Source organism: Halyomorpha halys, unplaced genomic scaffold (genome assembly GCF_000696795.3).
Source record: "Halyomorpha halys isolate HHAL.00 unplaced genomic scaffold, Hhal_1.1 Scaffold470.1, whole genome shotgun sequence".
Classification (NCBI taxonomy): domain Eukaryota; kingdom Metazoa; phylum Arthropoda; class Insecta; order Hemiptera; family Pentatomidae; genus Halyomorpha; species Halyomorpha halys.
This window is the reverse complement of record NW_027115723.1, coordinates 1,108,074-1,116,174: the sequence shown is the minus strand read 5'-3', so window position 1 is coordinate 1,116,174 and position 8,101 is coordinate 1,108,074. Positions and strand designations below refer to the sequence as shown.

Genomic DNA, 8,101 nt, shown 5'->3' with positions numbered 1-8,101 from the left:
CGTTAAAAATCATAAATATTTTTTTACGCGTTCAGGACGTGTAGAAACAAAAAATTAACTAATTAACGAACGAAATAGGAATAGAAAGAAGTTAATTATTTTTATTTATACATTCTTTATTTTATTAAATGTGAACAATTTAAACGAATAATTATAGGTGTTACAGTAGGTTTAACAAATAAATAATCTTATTGAATTATAACTTATTTATTTATACAACTTTGGGATCTTCATCCACATGTATCATTTTCCCTCTGTACACATTTTACAGAAAAGTTTAAAAAATGCAAAAATAGGGTTAGTAACAAAAACAAAACTTTTTAACCAAATAAATTACAATATTTAGAGATTTTAATATTATTATAAATTACAACACAAACCAATCATCAATAATTAGTCTATAACTACAAAGAAAAAAGTGATACATTTTTACTAAATAGCTTACTTAAATAAGTTTCACGTTTATATTTTTTTTTTTAAATTAAAAATAATGTTTTTACACTTATGAAAAAGTTGATAGAATAAAACTGTCTCCACGGATATAGAGCTGTCCGGAAAATGATTAGACACTCCAAGGATTTTTATTTCTGAAACTTTCTCCGATAGCCAAAGTACATCAAAAGATATAACATATCTTAAACCACTATGAACGAAATACTCTGGAAAAACTTTGTCATAATTGATTTATAAATAAAATGTGCAAAGAACTTCATTAGTAAATTGTTATGTGTTTATCATCAATTACTTTTCAAAAGGATAAAGCAAGAATTAGCAACGAAAATATTAAAATATGTGATAAAAAATGTATAAATAGTATTTAGACATAGTGTCAACTGAAAGACTCAAAGAGATATGGTTTTTTTCAAAGAGAGATGGATTTTTTTCTCTTTTATACCAAATGAGGAGATAACTTTTAATCAGGAAATTACTTTATAGGGCATGAATGAAAAAATAGAACTTAAAATATATAAAAAAATCAATAAAGTCGTTTATTAAAATACATGCAATAGGTTTAATATAAAAAAGATAATATATTTCCTCTCATATTTTATTACGTTTTCATTAATGCTACTCCACGGACATATGGTTAGAATGGCACTAGAAAGGCTAAACAAGGAAATATATCAAAAAATCTGAAGATACAAAAGTTTAGGAGGATATATCAGACAGATGAAGGAAGAAACGGAGAGACTAGGAATAACGGATCAGGACGGAGAAAGATATAGAAAAAGGCTGAAGAGAATCAAGGTTCTTGTGGGAAAGAGAAATTTGAAAAAGTGGGTCGTGCGGACAGAAGAAGGAAAACAAAGGCACGCAGAGATGAGGGAAAGATGGAAGGAAAGGAAAAACAAAAGCAAGAGAGAAGCCAAAAGTGATAAATGATATTCGCGTGGTCTCTAAGGCCGTTCAGTGAAAATAAAAAATGATCTTATGCTACTAACATATGGGATAATTATCCACCTCACTAGTTGCAAGATTACATTGCCCATCTAAAATTTATTAGAGACCTTGAGCTTAGAAACTTTCACCATGCCTTCCCACAAAGAATTACTTGCTTAACTTGATAATAAAATTTTTATCTTTCTCCCTATAAATGAATTAATTAAGTTGCGTATTGTTTGATAATATTATATTAATACTAACTACCTATACTGTCATTTATATGCTTCAGAACAATTATGACAATCGGAAAAGATATTGTAACTTATTTTACAAAACTGTTCAAATAATTAAAACTTGGTTCAAGAAAGCTTATTATCTTAGCAAATTATTTTAGGAGTAATGATTAAATTATTATTAAAGGATTTGTATATTTTTTACATGATTTCCTAGAATTTATGCACATGAAATTACCCGTTATTAATTTTTTTTTACAGATATCAGTTTATCAAAACTTATGAAATTTGTTGAGTTCATTATTGTAATTTGAGATTTGAATTTGGGCCTGCGCCGTACCGGTGGGACGACGCCGCCACTCCTCAGTGTGACACTAACCCTTCGAGCAGTCGTGTCGCTCAGGTTAGTATCTAGGCACTACGATCTTTACTAAATTATTACTTTGCTCTTCTCAATGAATTTTCACTATTAACTAAATGTACAGATTATCAGCATTAGTAAACTCATACATATAACATAAACATTCTTATGCTCGAATGAGTCAATTTTAATCAACATATGTACGAATTAGCTTTCGAAGATGACCGATTTTTTTTTTTTATATTCCATTGCACTTATTACTGCAACTTTTATTTTATATATTTTTATTTATGACTTCAGACAACCTCTTAATAGAAAAAAAATGTTTAACTTCTATATTTCAAGTAATTGGATACTTGATAAATATTTACCACTCTCAAGTTATTCTCAATATTGACTTTTTTAATTTTAAATATATATTTAAAAAAAGGAAGGGGATAAATTTTATTGTATATTTGATTTGAACGCTCAAAAATACTTTAAGAACTTTTCTTATTATCACTAAAAATAAATATTAGTTACAATTTTTAAAAGAAATCATGAAATAATCCACTTATAATAGTCCATAAAATATAAAAAATTTTATTATCTCACGCATATAATTTTATTTCTGTATTTTAAAAACAACTGAAATAAATTAATAAATATATCAGTAGATGCTACCGAATATCAGTTGATTAAATTTAACCACTTAGATTTAATAAAAAATATAATAATTCTTCAAAATTATTTTGTATAATTTATGAAATTGACATCCTTAAAGGAATTTTTTATGACCGAAAAGTAACTCCCTTTTTCAGAAGCTATATTTTATATAAGTATTAATTGTTCATAATGTTTTTTTTTTATTAAAGCATAATTATTATAACGTTCATTGTTACAGTTCATTGCATAAAATACATTTTAAATAATAGAAACTACAGTGTTTCATGTATGATAACTTACTAATCTTAATGTCACAACAATATCTTTTTTATTATAAGAAGAATAAACTGAGACCTAAGTTAATATAGGGCCTTACCTGTCCTCAATTCTAAGATGTTATGCAACTCTTCCAAATTAAGCAACAGAACAATGACTGAGTGCTTACAATATGGCTGTGTGTTTATTTGACTGTTGAATAAAAAGTATTAATGTATGTTAGAAACTATTAAGTAATATAGGAGGAAAAAACTATAAGTAAGCCTGACCGAGATTCTTGTTGGAGAAACATAAGACTAGTTCAATTGGAAGGTTTTACCATTAACTGGTTTGGAAACAAATAAGGGAAGAATTTGTTAAGTAGCATTACATTTTAAAAATATGTAAAAAAAAATACAGACAACTTTGTTGAAATGCAATAGTAAAGAGTGCTACTAATATTTGTAAATTGTGAACACACGGTCAAATAAAAACATATAAAATAGTGAAAACGGTAGTAAAAATATCCTAATATGAAGTTTCTTGGAGAAAAAAGTAAGTATACGAATTATATGCATACAGTACTCTAAAAAAGAATAGTGTCGTATTTAATGTGGATTGAACAAAATAATTATTAAACAATATTTAAATAAATTTGTTAAAATGAAAAGTTAAAAATCCAGTTTTAGGAATGACACAGAAACCAAAGATATTTTGTGTCAATACAATTATTCATTTTTTATAAAAAAAATTGGGTTTTCTATGTTTAACTACTTAACATGAAGTCATAATCGCGAAAATGTTTGGATAAAAACTTGCATTGCAGTTTGTAGGTAGATTTGAGAAAGAAAATTTGAAAGGCATAATCCTAAAAGTAATACAATTCCAATTGAACAATTATTCAAGAAATTTTGAAAAGGTTATTGAGAAGTGAAATTAAATATCTTTTTGATCAAATTTGATTTTTCAATTATTCTTAAATAACATTCCTGAAACAAAGGCAATTTTTTCAGGTGTTTTGTTATGTAAAAATTAGCACTTGTTGATTAAATAAAAACAAAAGCGTAAACAAAGGTACATGAAATATATAATTAAAATGAAAATTGCGATAAATATTTTTAAAATTTGATATTTTAATAATTTTTATTTTATTTTAATTTTGTGTTGGCATATTTTCCATCATTGGACCACTTCATTAATAACAATAAATCACAGGATCAGTTAATATATTTAATATAGTTAACCTTATACACGTCCAAATTTAGCCAACAAAACATTTTCAGTTATTCATATAAAAATATTATCAGTAATATTGTTAGTTTTCAATCATTCTACCAAGTTCAATAGATTAGCCTGAAAGGAATTTTAGATAATAGGTTAATTAGGTTAACATATTTTCATTGGATAGTTTTCACACCATTCCATTTCAGCTTATGACAATCTGAATCAACATACCATAGAACCCAGCCTAAAATAAATAAAACAATGGATTCGTTAAAACGAAACAAAATAACTAACTTTGCGACTATTGTTAAAAATATGTTCTCTTAAATAAAACAATGTAAAGATTTTTGTTATTATTTTTTTAACATCATTAAATATTAGTATATGTACTTTTTTTTATTTTGTTTCTGATTTTACCTAATATATATGGGTTAATTAATCTTGGAGAATTTATCGGTTGTACGCTCTAGATTAATGGTCTCTTTCGCTTTGCTGTTGATCTCTCCATCCCTGCTAGGTCGGTCATTTTACTTATTGATTAGTTGATTATAGTATAGATATTATTTATAAAAAGAAATGTAAATTATTTTTTATATTTCATATTTCCTTCGTTTAAATTCATTCGGCAATCATTAAAACTATAAATAATGATTGGTCCGAACCATGAATTTAACCAATTGACTTTGTAAGTCTCACTGATTTTTTATATGTGGATTCGCAACATTTCGCTTGCTATTTATTTATACGAGGAATTCAACCATTGGGAACTATCCAATGGAATGTTATACTTTATATTATAGATATAATACTTGATCATTTTGAATAACTTAAAGGATCTATTAGATAATTATATTATAAAGGTTTGGTTACACTCGAGTCCAGCCTGTCCCAATATACATTGCTAATTATTTTTTTCCAATCTTTATCTTCACTTTTGACATATTGGCATTTGAAGACTATTAATAATGTATATACCGGCCATACTATTCTTCTAATTCAAATTTTGAAAGAGTTTGGAACCGAATAGACAATAACTGGATACAGGTATGACCTTAACCAACTTAACTTCAAGGGAGTTTTACTGTTTGTACATACCAACAAATTGATTATTTTTGTTACCTTTATGAAAAATTACCATTATACGAAGAAAAAGCAACGTTTCCATTGAATAACACCCTTGTAAAGTTTATAATATATTTCTGACGAAGGTGTTGTCCAGAAGGGAGGACTTAAATGTACTACAGGATTATTTTTTAATGTGAAATATAATTCAAAAATGTGTGTTTATAAATCTGCATATAATTAAGGAGGTACTCAAAAAATTACGACTAGGTAATTAACTGTGTTGAATTACTAATTCAAATTTGCCAATTACTTAAAAATATTATAGAAAAATCTTATTGTGAAGATTATTCGTTCTAAGTGAGCTTTATAATCGAAAATATAATAAAACAAACTCAGTAAGAAGGAATTACATTTGACATCTTTGGAAAAAAAAAAAAGGAAGAATTTATAAAGTTGCGTTAATTTTTGAAAATATTTTCAAAAACAGACTAATATGCTAATAAAATGGTACCTTAGGATTATTTACTAAGAGGACTTTATTATGGAACATTAGATTAATATTTTTTTGGTTCGTTCCTTAAACCTTAACCTAAGGCACCAACCTTTAGATTAATATTCTTAGATAAAGAGAAGAAATAAATTAAATTTTTAAAAAATACTCATGAATTTGATAAAATAATTAATACTTATTCTCATGGTGAATTATATAATTTATTATTCTACGATGATAGTATCTATTTGGACAAATTTATATTATTGGTATCTGATGGGAAAACTAGTCCGGCAAGTGGGTCTCCTGGTCCAATTTGGTACCTTAAGGAGGCTACCAGAGTGTCCGCCGTACTAATCAAGGTAAGGGTGTCAAGATTCATTCTTAGAGACCGGCGAGAAATAAATATAAACTGTCTCAGGTGGGAATCGAGCCCACAACATTCCTAACCAGGCACTCTGGAACCTATGCCCCAACACGCACATCCCTAAATTTATATCAACAACAAATAGCATTACTATCATATCTACTACAATCCTTCCCTAAGACTATTCAAATGTCAAATGGTATCTCTATTTCGTTTAATTTACGGATGCAAAAAGGATATTGTTGGTAGTTGAGGACTATTTTCGGGATGTTGTAATGTGATTAGGCGAGAGTGAAACGGGCCGTTTGTAGTCGGAACGTCAACTTTACTTGCCTCTCAACTGCAACGGCGCCAGTCCGGAGGGTTGCCCCATGGACCCTTCCCACCATGGTTAGAATAAGGTGACACCTTCTAGAGGACCCTCTTTCCTTCGTATGTCAGAAATGAACAGGAAAGAGGTAATAGAAAAAAAAAGAAAGGATGCAGAATCTCATATGTTTATCAGCCACTTCATTTATTTTGATATTGCAGGTAGCTAAATGTAATTAACTGACTTTTGTTTTACAACAAACTTTTTTTTTATTATTTCATTATTAAAAATAATCAACTAATTAATACTTGGGTCCCTGATCATCTTTTTCATTGCTTTCAGATTTTCATATTGGAAAATGAATTATAATGGTAATTGGAAAGTGGTTGATAAAATAAAATATGTACTTCCGAGAAACATTTATGTTTTTAGATTAAACTAGTTTAATGTTTCTATTTTATAATATTATGGCATCGCCATAGATTAGCGTATGTACCGTTAGCATAATCAGATTTCTCATTTATTTATAATGTTTTATAAAACTCATCAATGCATATTGATATGTTTTTTTATTTAATTCTTACCACTCACGCGTGCTAATATTCAGTAAGGATCGATTTTAATTCACGAAACGCGTTGGCACTAAAATGTAGTTTCAGAATATATTGATCCATTTTATGGCCCCAATTGCTGATATGATAAACATTTTTGAGAAACCAAGTTTTTATTACTGCTGCAGTCCCATTAACTCAATAAATTGTCCCAAAGTCAATGCATCAAAATCTAGGGCCAAAGGATTTTTCAATCCTTGGATTGAAATTGTTTATTTCAAACAAGAGTTTGCAACCTTGGCGCTAAGTAGGCTCCAGAGAAGTACTAATTACTTTTCCTATCTTAACGGTCCATTTTCAGACCAAACCCTTCTCACGCTTTCTCTTAACATTATTCTATCTTTTTTTTAAAAACACTCAAAGTCCTCTTTGAAGCGTATATAGTAGAGTTGGCTATAATTATTTGATTGACATGATAACTACACTTCAAGAGCCATTTCCTCTGGTAAAGACAGTTTGATGTATAAAGTAATTTTTAAAGTCCAGTATAATTTTTTAAAACCAAATATACAGTATCCATTAATAATACCCCTCTTATTCCTGTCAAACAGATCCGTTAATTAGAACTGTATCTGGACAAACGACAGACATGGGATCCTCATACAAGATTAAAAAGACAGGAAACTGCTCGTCGATTCCGACTATTACAACATTTATTAGACAAACTGTCTAAAATGCCTACCCATTACAAAAGACTGATTTACATGACTATTATAAGGCCTATCTGGACATACGGATTTGAGCTTTGGGGCTCCACTAAACCATCAATCCAATCTTTACAGTCCAAAATCCTTCGTAAAATCCTTAATGCTCCTTACTTTGTCACAAATCAAATCATCCATCAGGACCTCAATGTCCCATATGTTGCCGATTTGGCCCGAACCAGATACCATTTCTTCCATGATAAACTTTCCTACCACCCAAATCCACTTGTTTCTAACCTGGCCTCTCCTTCATTTCCTTATAATGCTCTTAGGCGTCTGAAAAGATGGCTTCGAGATATTCTCCTCTAGAAATGTTATTGGAGTTCTATCAATATTCTCCACATGTTTGTATCATGTCACTATGTCACCTATAGCAAATACTTGTTGTATATATTTTTATACAGTTATAAATAACAATAAATAAATTTTAAAAAAACTAATATTTTTTTGTTT

At 28.5% G+C, this 8,101-nt stretch overlaps 1 protein-coding gene across 1 annotated transcript in view; it reads left to right on the top strand.

Annotated features, from left to right (window-relative positions):
* The first annotated feature begins 1,994 nt into the window (after window positions 1-1,994).
* Window positions 1,995-8,101, top strand: part of LOC106683153 (synaptotagmin-15) — a 283,819-nt gene continuing 277,712 nt past the window's right edge. The window contains exon 1 of the mRNA XM_024361678.2: window positions 1,995-2,019. The gene's annotated coding sequence lies outside the window, so the exon portion shown is untranslated. The remainder of the gene's footprint in view (window positions 2,020-8,101) is intronic.